General features: G+C 35.6%; 3 non-coding genes across 3 annotated transcripts; all 3 read left to right on the top strand.

Moving 5' to 3' along the window:
* Positions 1 to 690: 690 nt before the first annotated feature.
* Positions 691 to 798, top strand: LOC148573463 (small nucleolar RNA R71). The gene has a single exon (XR_015906887.1). It is a non-coding gene; the product is annotated as a small nucleolar RNA R71 (small nucleolar RNA).
* Positions 799 to 5,179: 4,381 nt separating this feature from the next.
* On the top strand, positions 5,180 to 5,287 carry LOC148573462 (small nucleolar RNA R71). Its single transcript, XR_015906396.1, has one exon. It is a non-coding gene; the product is annotated as a small nucleolar RNA R71 (small nucleolar RNA).
* A 5,576-nt stretch (positions 5,288 to 10,863) lies between these two features.
* Positions 10,864 to 10,967, top strand: LOC148573461 (small nucleolar RNA R71). The gene has a single exon (XR_015906813.1). It is a non-coding gene; the product is annotated as a small nucleolar RNA R71 (small nucleolar RNA).
* Positions 10,968 to 13,642: the final 2,675 nt, after the last annotated feature.

The following is a 13,642-nucleotide window of genomic DNA, read 5'->3' as shown; positions in this document are numbered from 1 at the left end:
AGGGATTTCAGTGATCCTTTTACTCAGCTGGCCCACTTGTGCTTCTAGATTTCTTATGGAAGATCTTGTTTCATTCATGAAACTTACAGTGGCCTTAGACAGATCAGAGACTAAGTTTGCCAAATTAGAAGTATTTTGTTCAGAGTTCTCTGTCTGTTGCTGAGTGGATGATGGAAAAGGTTTATTATTGTTAAACCTGTTTCTTCCACCATTATTAAAGCCTTGTTGAGGCTTTTGATCCTTCCATGAGAAATTTGGATGATTTCTCCATGATGAGTTATAGGTGTTTCCATAAGGTTCACATAAGTAATTTACCTCTGCTATTGCAGGGTTTTCAGGATCATAAGCTTCTTCTTCAGAAGATGCCTCTTGAGTACTGTTGGATGCAGCTTGCATTCCATGCAGACTCTGAGAGATCATATTGACTTGCTGAATCAATATTTTATTCTGAGCCAATATGGCATTCAGAGTATCAACTTCAAGAACTCCCTTCTTCATAGGCGTCCCATTACTCACAGGATTCCTCTCAGAAGTGTACATGAACTGGTTATTAGCAACCATGTCAATGAGTTCTTGAGCTTCTGCAGGCGTTTTCTTTAGGTGAATGGATCCACCTGCAGAAGTATCCAATGACATCTTTGATAGTTCAGATAAACCATCATAGAATATATCCAGGATGGTCCATTCTGAAAGCATGTCAGAAGGACACTTTTTGGTCAGCTGCTTGTATCTTTCCCAAGCTTCATAGAGGGATTCACCTTCTTTCTGTTTGAAAGTTTGAACATCTACTCTAAGCTTGCTCAGCTTTTGAGGAGGAAAGAACTTGGCTAAGAAAGCCATGACCAGCTTATCCCAAGAGTTCAGGCTATCTTTAGGTTGAGAGTCCAACCATATTCTAGCTCTGTCTCTTACAGCAAAAGGGAAAAGCATGAGCCTGTAGACTTCAGGATCTACTCCATTAGTCTTAACAGTATCACATATCTGCAAGAATTCAGTTAAGAACTGAAAAGGATCTTCAGATGGAAGTCCATGAAACTTGCAGTTCTGCTGCATCAGAGAAACTAATTGAGGTTTAAGCTCAAAGTTGTTTGCTCCAATGGCAGGAATGGAGATGCTTCTTCCATGTAAATTGGAATTAGGTGCAGTAAAGTCATCAAGCATCCTCCTTGCATTATTATTATTTTCGGCTGCCATCTCCTCTTCCTGTTCGAAAATTTCTGAAAGGTTATCTCTGGATTGTTGTAATTTAGCTTTTCTTAATTTTTTCTTCAGAGTCCTTTCAGGTTCTGGATCTACTTCAACAAGAATGTTCTTGTCCTTGCTCCTGCTCATATGACAAAGAAGAGGGCACAGAAAAATAATAATAATAATAGAGATCCTTTATACCACAGTATAGGGATCCCTTTGTGAGTGGGAGAAAAGAGGGAGACAAAGAATGTAATGTAATGGAAGAAACACAACTGTGAGGAGGGTAGAGATGTGAGATGAGATGTTAATAGATGAATAAATAAATAGAATAAGATGAGAGAGAAGGAATTTTCGAAAATAAATTTTGAAAAAGAGTTAGTGATTTTTGAAAAAAGTTTTTGAAAAAGGTTAGTATTTTTTTTTCGAAAAATTTTTAAAATCAAAAATAAAAATAATTAGTTAAAAAAGAAATTTTTGAAAAAGAGGGGAGATATTTTCAAAAATTAGAGAGAGAGAGAGTTAGTTAAGTAGTTTTGAAAAAGTTAAGAAACAAACAAAAAGTTAGTTAGTTAGTTGGAACAAATTTTGAAAAGATAAGAAGTTAGGAAGTTAGAAAAGATATTTTGAAATCAAATTTTTGAAAAAGATAAGATGAGAAGATATTTTTGAAAAGATATGATTGAAATTAGTTTTTTGAAAAAGATTTGATTTTTTAAAATCACAATTAATGACTTGATTCACAAGAAATCACAAGATATGATTCTAGAACTCAAAGTTTGAATCTTTCTTAACAAGTAAGTAACAAACTTGAAATTTTTGAATCAAAACATTAATTGTTATTATTATTTTCGAAAATTTGATATAAAAATAAGAAAAAGATTTTTGAAAAATATTTTTGGAATTTTCGAAAATAACTAAGATTTTTGAAAAAGATTTGATTTTTGATAAGATTTTCAAATTGAAAATTTGATTTGACTCATAAGAAACAACTTTGATTTTTTTTAAAATTTTTGAAAAAGTCAATCCAAATTTTCGAATTTGAAGAGAGAAAAAAGGAAAGATATTTTTTTTTATTTTTAAATTTTTATGATGAGAAAGAAAAAACAAGAAAAATGATGCAATGCATGAAATTTTTAGATCAAAACATGTGATGCATGCAAGAATGCTATGAATGTCAAGATGAACACCAAGAACATTATGAAGATCATAATGAACATCAAGAACATATTTTTGAAAAATTTTTAATGCAAAGAAAACATGTAAGACACCAAACTTAGAAATCTTTCATGTTTAGACTCTAACAAACGAAAAATGCACATGAAAAACAACTAAAGATGCAAAACAAGAAAACATCAAGATCAAACAAGAAGACTTACCAAGAACAACTTGAAGATCATGAAGAACATTATGAATGCATGATATTCTCGAAAAAATGCAAGATGCATATGCAATTGACACCAAACTTATAACATGACTCAAGACTCAAACAAGAAACACAAAAATATTTTTGATTTTTTTTTTATTTTCTAATTTTTTTGGATTTTTTCGAAAATTATATGAAAAAAAAATAAAAAATAAGGATTCCAAAATTTTTAGCATGAATTCCAGGAATCTTGCATTCTTAGTCTAAAGCTTCAGTCCAGGAATTAGACATGGCTCACTAGCCAGCCAAGCTTTCAATGAAAGCTCCGGTCCAAAACACTAGACATGGCCAATGGCCAGCCAAGCTTCAGCATGTAATTCAGACATGACACGCCTGACATACTCATTCCCAAAGGAATTAGACATGGCTTTACAGCCAGCCAGGCTTCAACATGCTTCATGAAACACTAGAATTCATTCTTAAAAATTTTGAATAAAATTTTTGAAAACATTTTTATATTATTTTCGAAAACAGATGAGAAAATTTTTAGAAATATTTTTGAAAAATTTTTTTTTTGAAAATAAAATAAAAAGAAAATTACCTAATCTGAGCAACAAGATGAACCGTCAGTTGTCCAAACTCGAACAATCCCCGGCAACGGCGCCAAAAACTTGGTGCACGAAATTGTGATATCCAGGCTCGAACAATCCCTGGCAACGTGAGCAACTTGGTACGCGTAATCGTGATTACACTTTAATTATGTAAAATTCATGGCTCTTTCTTTCCCCGGCAACGGCGCCAAAAACTTGGTACGCGGAATCGTGATTACACTTTAATTATGTAAAGTTCATTGCTCTTTCTTTCCCTGGAAATGGCGCCAAAAACATGATGCCAAAACCACGGTTCACAACTCCGTGTAACTGACCAGCAAGTGCACTGGGTCGTCCAAGTAATACCTTACGTGAGTAAGGGTCAAATCCCACGGAGATTGTTGGTATGAAGCAAGCTATGGTCACCTTGCAAATCTCAGTTAGGCAGATATAAATTGATAATGGTGTTTTCGAATTTAATATAATAAAATAGGGATAGAAATACTTATGTAATTCATTGGTGAGAATTTCAGATAAGCGAATGGAGATGCTTTCGTTCCTCTGAACCTCTGCTTTCCTACTATCTTCAACCAATCAGTCTTACTCCTTTCCATGGCTAGCTTTATGTGATACATCACCACTGTCAATGGCTACTTTCGGTCATCTCTCGGGAAAATGATCCAATGCCCTGTCACGGCACGGCTAATCGTCTGGAGGCATCACCCTTGTCAATGGCTTCATCTTATCCTCTCAGTGAAAATGGTCAACGCACCCTGTCACGGCACGGCTATTCATCTGTCGGTTCTCGGTCATGCTGGAATAGGATTTACTATCCTTTTGCGTCTGTCACTAACGCCCGGCAATCGCGAGTTTGAAGCTCGTCACAGTCATTCAATCATTGAATCCTACTCGGAATACCACAGACAAGGTTTAGACCTTCCGGATTCTCTTGAATGCCGCCATCATTCTAGCTTACGCCACGAAGATTCTGATTAAGAGATCTAAGAGATACTCATTCAATTCGAATGTAGAACGGAAGTGGTTGTCAGGCACGCGTTCATAGGGAATGATGATGATTGTCACGTTCATCACATTCAGGTTGAAGTGCGAATGAATATCTTAGAAGTGAAACAAGATGAATTGAATAGAAAACAGTAGTACTTTGCATTAATCTTTGAGGAACAGCAGAGCTCCACACCTTAATCTATGGAGTGTAGAAACTCTACCGTTAAAAATACATAAGTGAAAGGTCCAGGCATGGCCGAATGGCCAGCCCCTCTGATCTAAGAACCAGGCATCCAAAGATATAAAAATGATCCAAAGATGGTTCAAGAGATGTCTAATACAATAGTAAAAGGTCCTATTTATAATAAACTAGCTACTAGGGTTTACAGAAGTAAGTAATTGATGCGTAAATCCACTTCCGAGGCCCACTTGCTGTGTGCTTGGGCTAAGCTTGAGTGTTGCACGTGTAGAGGTCCTTCTTGGAGTTGAATGCCAGCTTTTGTGCCAGTTTGAGCGTTCAACTCTGGTTTTGGCTCCTTTTCTGGCGCTGGACGCCAGATTTGGGTAGAAAGCTGGCGTTGAACGCCAGTTTACGTCGTCTATTCTTGGCCAAAGTATAGACTATTATATATTGCTGGAAATCCCTAGATGTCTACCTTCCAACGCAATTGGAAGCACGCCATTTCGAGTTTTTTAGCTCCAGAAAATCCATTTTGAGTGCAGGGAGGTCAGAATCCAACAGCATCAGCAGTCCTTCTTCAACCTCTGAATCTGATTTCTGCTCAAGTCCCTCAATTTCAGCCAGAAAATACCTGAAATCATAAAAAAACACACAATCTCATAGTAAAGTCCAGAAATGTGAATTTAACATAAAAACTAATGAAAACATCCCTAAAAGTAACTAGATCCTACTAAAAACATACTAAAAACAATGTCAAAAAGCGTATAAATTATCCGCTCATCAAGTATCCAATGACGTCTTAGCTAATTCAGATAGACCATCATAGAATATATCCAGAATGGTCTATTCTGAAAGCATGTCAGAAGGACACTTTTTGGTCAGTTCCTTGTATCTCTCCCAAGCTTCATAGAGGGATTCACCTTCTTTCTGTTTGAAGGTTTGAACATCCACTCTAAGCTTACTCAGCTTTTGAGGAGGAAAGAACTTGGCTAAGAAAGCCTTGACCAGCTTATCCCAAGAGTTCAGGCTATCCTTAGGTTGAGAATCCAACCATATTCTAGCTCTGTCTCTCACAGCAAAAGGGAAAAGCATGAGCCTGTAAACTTCAGGATCTACTCCATTAGTCTTAACAGTATCACAGATTTGCAAGAATTCAATTAAGAACTGAAAAGGATCTTCAGATGGAAGTCCATGAAACTTGCAGTTTTGCTGCATCAGAGAAACTAATTGAGGTTTCAGCTCAAAATTGTTTGCTCCAATGGTAGGAATTAAGATGCTTCTTCCATGTAAATTGGAATTAGGTGCAGTAAAGTCACCAAGCATCCTCCTTGCATTATTATTATTTTCGGCTGCCATCTCCTCTTCCTGTTCGAAAATTCCTGTAAGGTTGTCTCTGGATTGTTGTATTTTAGCTTCTCTTAGTTTCCTTTTCAGAGTCCTTTCAGGTTCAGGATCTGCTTCAACAAGAATGTTCTTGTCCTTGCTCCTGCTCATATGATAAAGAAGGGAATAACAAAGAAAATATGGAATCCTCTATGTCACAGTATAGAGATTCCTTTGTGTGAGTAGAAGAAGAAAAGAATGTAATGTAAAGAAAGAGAAGGGGAAAAATTCGAACACAGAGAAGAGGAAGGGGTTCGAATTTTGGGTGAAGAGAAGTGTTAGTAGATGAATAAATAAATAGAAGGAGATGAGAAGTGAGAGGATTTTCGAAAATTAAAAATTAAAATTTAAAGTTAAATTTCGAAAATAGTTTTTGAAAAAGGTTAGTAATTTTCGAAAATTAGGAATGAAATAAAATTAAAATAAAAATTTAAAATAATTAGTTAATTAAAAAGAAATTTTGAAAAAGAGGGAAGGGATTTTCGAAAATTAGAGAGGGATAGTTAGTTAGGAAGTTTTGAAAAAGATAAGAAACAAACAAAAAGTTAATTAGTTAGTTGAAACAAATTTTGAAAATCAAATTTTAAAAGATAAGAAGATAAGAAGTTAGAAAAGATATTTGAAAAAGATAAGATAAAAAAGATATTTTTGAAAAGATATGATTGAAATTAGTTTTGAAAAAGATTTGATTTTTAAAATCACAATTAATGACTTGATTCACAAGAAATCACAAGATATGATTCTAGAACTTAAAGTTTGAATCTTTCTTAACAAGTAAGTAACAAACTTGAAATTTTTGAATCAAAATATTAATTGTTGATGATATTTTCGAAAATATGATGTAAAATTAAGAAAAAGATTTTTGAAAAAGATTTTTGAAATTTTCGAAAATAAATAAGAAAAATGAAAAAGATTTAATTTTTGAAAAAGATTTTGAAAAAGATAAGATTTTTAAATTGAAAATTTGATTTGACTCATAAAAACAACTAGATTTTAAAAATTTTTGAAAAAGTCAATCCAAATTTTCGAAATTTATGAGTGAAAAAGGGAAAGATATTTTTTTGAATTTTGAATTTTTAATGATGAAAGAGAAACATATGAAAAAGACTCAATGTATGAAAATTTTGGATCAAAACATGTGATGCATGCAAGAACACTATGAATGTCAAGATGAACACCAAGAATACTTTGAAGATCAAGATGAACATCAAGACTTATTTTTGAAAAATTTTCAAGAAAAGAAAACATGCAAGACACCAAACTTAGAAATTTTTCATGTATAGAAACTATGAATGCAAGAATGCATATGAAAAACAAGAAAGGACACAAAACAAGAAAATATGAAGATCAAACAAGAAGACTGGCCAAGAACAACTTGAAGATCATGAAGAACACTATGAATGCATGAGTTTTCGAAAAATGCATAAAAAATTTTAGAAAAAATGTAATTGACACCAAACTTAAAAATTGACTCAAGACTCAAACAAGAAACACAAAATATTTTTTATTTTTATGATTTTATAAATTTTTTTATATTTTTCGAAAATTATTTGAAAAAAAAATAAGGATTTCAAAATATTTTTAATATGAATTCCAGGAATCTTGTGCTCTTTAGTCTAAAGCTCCAATCTGAGGGTTAGACATGGCTTAATAGCCAGCCAAGCTCTAGTATGCTATTACATGCATTGAAGTGATTAGTTGAATCCTCAGTCCAAAGGAATTCGGACATGGCTTTACAGCCAGCCAGGATTCAACAAATCATCATAAAACACTAGAATTCATTCTTAAAAATTCTGAAGAAAAATATAAATTTTTTTGTTTTGAAAATATATATTTTTTTTTGAATATTAATTGGGAAAAAAGAAAAAGAAGAAAATATTTTTGAAAAAATTTTTTGAAAACTTTTTGAAAACAAAATAAGAAGAAAATTACCTAATCTGAGCAACAGGATGAACCGTCAGTTGTCCAAACTCGAACAATCCCCGGCAACGGCACCAAAAACTTGGTATGCGAAATTGTTACTCTGAGGTTGTAAAATTTGTTGTTCGTTCTCTCCCTGGCAATGGCGCCAATAACTGGTGCACAATACCATGGTCCAAACATAACTTCACAACTTCGCACAACTAACCAGCAAGTGCACTGGGTCGTCCAAGTAATAAAAACTTACGTGAGTAAGGGTCGATTCCACGGAGATTGTCGGCTTGAAGCAAGCTATGGTCACCTTGTAAATCTCAGTCAGGCGGAAATCAAATGGTTATGGAGTTTTCGAATAATAATAATAAATAAACAGAAAATAAAGATAGAAATACTTATGTAAATCATTGGTGAGAATTTCAGATAAGTGTATAGAAATGCTTTCGTTCCTCTGAACCTCTGCTTTCCTGCTGTCTTCATCCAATCAATCCTACTCCTTTCCATGGCAAGCTTTCTGTATGGGCATCACCGTTGTCAATGGCTACATCCCATCCTCTCTGTGAAAATGGTCCAAATGCTCTGTCACGGCATGGCTAATCATCTGGAGGTTTTCGATCATACTGGAATAGGATTTACTATCCTTTTGCGTCTGTCACTACGCCCAGCACTCACGAGTTTGAAGTTCATCACAGCCATCCCTTCCCAGATCCTACTCGGAATACCACAGACAAGGTTTAGACTTTCCGAATCTTAGGAATGGCCATCCATGGGTTCTAACTTATACCACGAAGATACTAATAACTCGGACTCGGTCCCCTGTATTAGATATCTAAGAGATATTCATTCAAGCTTGGTTGCATGTAGAACAGAAGTGTTTGTCAGGCACGCGTTCATGAGTGAGAATGATGATGAGCGTCACATAATCATCACATTCATCATGTTCTTGGGAACGAATGGATATCTTAGAGGCGGAATAAGTTGAATTGAATAGAAAAACAGTAGTACTTTGCATTAAATCATGAGGAACAGCAGAGCTCCACACCTTAATCTATGGAGTGCAGAAACTCTACCATTTGAAAATACATAAGTGATAATGGTCCAGGCATGGCCGAATGGCCAGCCCCCATGAAAGTCTAAGATAGCATAAAACTGATCAAAGATGTCTAATACAATAGTAAAAAGTCCTATTTATACTAAACTAGTCACTAGGGTTTACAGAAGTAAGTAATTGATGCATAAATCCACTTCCGGGGCCCACTTGGTGTGTGCTTGGGCTGAGCTTGAAGTTTACACGTGGAGAGGTCATTCTTGGAGTTGAATGCCAGTTTGTAACGTGTTTCTGGCGTTCAACTCTGGCTTGTGACGTGTTTCTGGCGTTTAACTCCAGACTACAGTGTAGAGCTGGCGTTCAACGCCCTTTTGTGTCATCTAAATTCGGCCAAAGTATGGATTATTATATATTTCTGGAAAGCCCTGGATGTCTACTTTCCAATGCAATTAGAAGCGTGCCATTTTGAGTTCTGTAGCTCCAGAAAATCCACTTTGAGTGCAGGGAGGTCAGAATCCAACAGCATCAGGAGTCCTTCTTCAACCTCTGAATCTGATTTTTGCTCAAGTCCCTCAATTTCAGCCAGAAAATACCTGAAATCACAGAAAAACACACAAACTCATAACTAGATCCTACTAAAAACCTACTAAAAATAATGCCAAAAAGCGTATAAATTATCCGCTCATCAGTTGCCTCCCAATAAGCGCTTCTTTAATGTCAATAGCTTGACAGTGGGCTCTCATGGAGCCTCATAGATACTCAGAGCATGATGATGGCCTCCCAACACCAAACTTAGAGTTTGAATGTGGGGGCTCTGTTTGACTCTGCTTTGAGAGAAGCTTTTCATGCTTCCTCTTCATGGTTACAGAGGAGATCCTTGAGCCTTAAACACAAGGTAGTCCTCATTCACTTGAAGGACCAACTCTCCTTTGTCAACATCAATCACAGCTTTTGCTGTGGCTAGGAAGGGTCTGCCAAGGATGATGGATTCATCTATATTCTTCCCAGTTTCTAGGATTATGAAATCAGCAAGGATGTAAAGGCCTTCAACCTTTACCAAGACATCCTCTACAAGTCCATAAGCCTGTTTCCTTGAATTGTTTGCCATCTCTAGTGAGATTCTTACAGCTTGCACCTCAAGGATCCCTAGTTTCTCCATTACAGAGAGGGACATGAGGTTTATACTTGATCCCAGGTCACACAGAGCCTTCTCAAAGGTCATGGGGCCTATGGTACAAGGTATTGAGAACTTTTCAGGGTTCGGTTTCTTCTGAGGTAATTTCTGCCTAACCAAGGTATTCAGTTCATTGATGAGCAATGGAGACATCCATTAGGGAACTCCTTGGAGGCCAGGAGACGTCCATTGAGGTCTTCCTCAGTGGAAATCACTACCTTTCCCTCCTCTATGCATTCGGCCATGTGGGACGTGTTTATGGCCTTGCACTCTCTCTTGGGATTCTCTTCTGTATTGCTTGGGAGAGCACTAGGAGGAAGTTTAGTAACTTTCTTACTCAGCTGACCCACCTGTGCATCCAAATTTCTAATGGAGGACCTTGTTTCAGTCATGAAACTTAGTATGGTTTTAGATAGATCAGAGACTATGGCTGCTAAGCTAGAGAGACTCTGCTCAGAATTCTCTGTCTGTTGCTGAGAAGATGATGGAAAAGGCTTGCTATTGCTAAACATATTTCTTCCACCATTATTGTTGTTGAAGCCTTGTTGAGGCTTCTGTTGGTCCTTCCATGAGAGATTTGGATGATTTCTCCATGAAGGGTTATAGGTGTTTCCATAGGATTCTCCTATGTAATTCACCTCTACCATTGTAGGATTCTCAGGATCATAAGCTTCTTCTTCAAAGGAAGCCTCCTTAGTACTGTCTGATGCAGCTTGCATTTCAGACAGACTCTAAGAAATCATATTGACTTGTTGAGTCAATATTTTGTTCTGAGCCAATATGGCATTCAGAGTATCAATCTCAAGAACTCCTTTCTTCTGAGTTGTCCCATTGTTCACAGGATTTCTTTCAGAAGTGTACATGAATTGGTTATTTGCAATCATTTCAATGAGTTCCTGGGCTTCTTCAGGCGTCTTCTTCAGATGAAGAGATCCACCAGCAGAGTTGTCCAATGACATCTTGGACAGTTCAGACAGACCATCATAGAATATGCATATGATGCTCCATTCTGAAAGCATGCCAGAAGGACACCTTCTGATCAATTGCTTGTATCTTTCCCAAGCTTCATAGAGGGATTCGCCTTCCTTCTGTCTGAAGGTTTAAACTTCCACTCTAAGCTTACTCAATTTTTGAGGTGGAAAGAACTTTACCAAGAAGGCATTGACCAGCTTTTCCCAAGAGTTCAGGCTTTCTTTAGGTTGTGAGTCCAACCATGTCCTAGCTCTGTCTCTTACTACAAAGAGGAAAAGCATAAGTCTGTAGACCTCAGGGTCAACTCCATTGGTCTTGACAGTGTCACAAATTTACAAGAATTCAGCTAGAAACTGATGAGGATCTTCCAATGGAAGTCCATGATACTTGCAATTTTGCTGCATCAGAGAAACTAATTGAGGCTTAAGCTCAAAGTTGTTTGCTCCAATTGTAGGAATTGAGATGCTCCTTCCACAGAAGTTAGAAGAGGGTGCAGTGAAGTCACCAACCATCTTCCTTGCATTGTTGGCATTGTTGTTATTTTCGGCTGCCATGTTTTCTTCCTTTTTGAAAATTTCTGTCAGGTCCTCTCTAGAGAGTTATGCTTTAGCTTCTCTTAGCTTCCTCTTCAAGGTCCTTTTAGGTTCAGGATCAGTTTCAACAAGAATACCTTTGTCTTTGTTCTTGCTCATATGAAAGAGAAGAGAACAAGAAAGTATGGAATTCTCTATGTCACAGTATAGAGATTCCTTGAGGTGTCAGAGGAAAATAGGAACAGAGGGATGAGGTAGGTAGGTAAGAATTCGAACATATGAAGAAGGAGAGATAGTCCGAATTGCTAATTGAGGATGAGTGTAGTCCTTAAATAGAAAAAGGTGAGGAGGAAGAAGAATTTTCGAAAACAAAATTAAAAATTTAAATTAATTAAAAGGAATTTTGAAAAAGTAGTTGATGGTTTTCGAAAATTAATAGTGAGAAAGTGGTCAAGTGATTTTGAAAAAGATTTTAAAATTAGCAATCAAAGAGATATGATTGAAAATTATTTTGAAAAAGATGTGATTGAGAAGGTATGATTGAAAAACAATTTGAAAAAGATTTTAAATTAATGATATGATTGGAAATTAATTACTTGACTAACAAGAAATTTAAAAGATATGATTCTAAAATTCAAATATTGAATCTTTCTTAATAAGCAAGTAACAACTTGAAATTTCTAAATCAAATCATTAATTGTAGCAAGGATTTTCGAAAATATTGAAAAATAATTTAAAAGATTTGATTTTGAAAAAGATATGATTGATAAGAGAGGATATGAAAAAGATAAGATTTTAAAAAATTAGTTTTAAAACTTTCAAAATTGAAAAAGATTTTAATTGAAAACAAAATTACCTCCTTACTGCTATCCTGGCGTTAAACGCCCAGAATGGGGTCCATTCTGGCGTTTAACGCCCAAAATACTACCCTTTTGGGCATTTAACGCCCAGCCAGGTACCCTGGCTGGCGTTTAAACGCTAGTTTTTCTTCCTCACTGGGCGTTTTGAACGCCCAGCTTTCTCTCTGTAATTCCTCTGTTGCATGTTCTGAATCTTCAATTCTCTGTATTATTGACTTGAAAAGACATAATTTTGAAATTTTTTTTGAATTTTTAATGATGAGAAACAACAAAATAAAACTAATTATGGAAAACTAAGATCAAATAAAAAATGTATGCAAGACACCAAACTTAGAAATTTTCATATTAGAGACACTAACAAATTGAGAATGCACATGAGAAACAACAAAAGACACAAAACAAGAGAATTTAAAGATCAGATCCAAGAAAATCATCAAGAACAGCTTGAAGATCAATGAAGAACATAATGCATATATTCGAAAAATGCAAGAAAATTAAAAATATGCAAGACACCAAACTTAAAAATAGACACTAGACTCAAACAAGAAACACCAAATTTTTTTGGTTTTTTTTTTTATGATTTTATAAATTTTTTTGTATTTTTCGAAAATTATTTGGAAAAAGAAAATAAGGAATTCAAAATTCTTAATGAGAATTCCAGGAATCATGCAATGTTAGTATAAAACTCCGGTCCAGGAATTAGACATGACTTACTAGCCAGCCAAGCTTTCAGTGAAAGCTTTGGTCCAAAACACTAGACATGGCCAATGGCCAGCCAAGCTTTAGCAGATCATTACATTCAATAGCAAGATTGATAGAGATCAACAAGCTCTTGTGATGATAAGTTGAAACCTCGGTCCAAAAGATTAGACATGGCTTCACAGCCAGCCAGACTTCAACATATCATCATGAAACTCTAGAATTCATTCTTAAAAATTCTGAAGAATTTTTAGGAAACTAAACATATTTTATTTTGTTCTTCAGAAAATATATTTTTTTCGAAAATAAATAAAACTTAACAAGCTTAAACATAAAATAAAAGTACCTAATCTGAGCAACAAGATGAACCGTCAGTTGTCCAAACTCGAACAATCTCCGGCAACGGCGCCAAAAACTTGGTACACAGAATCGTGATCGCACACTTTTCACACAACTCCGTGCAGCTGACCAGCAAGTGCACTGGGTCGTCCAAGTAATACCTTACGTGAGTAAGGGTCGATCCCACGGAGATTGTCGGCTTGAAGCAAGCTATGGTCATCCTTATAAATCTCAGTCAGGCATATTCAAATGGTTATGGGATTTTGATAATTAAAATATAATTAAAACAGAAAATAAGATAGAAGCACTTATGTAATTCATTGATGGGATTTCAGATAAGCGTATGAAGATGCTTTGTTCCTTCTGAACCTCTGCTTTCCTATTGCCTTCATC

This window comes from Arachis ipaensis, chromosome B2 (genome assembly GCF_059453495.1).
Source record: "Arachis ipaensis isolate K30076 ecotype BB chromosome B2, ASM5945349v1, whole genome shotgun sequence".
NCBI classification, from domain to species: domain Eukaryota; kingdom Viridiplantae; phylum Streptophyta; class Magnoliopsida; order Fabales; family Fabaceae; genus Arachis; species Arachis ipaensis.
The sequence above is the reverse complement of the archived record's forward strand: the minus strand, read 5'-3'. Positions and strand labels throughout refer to the sequence as shown.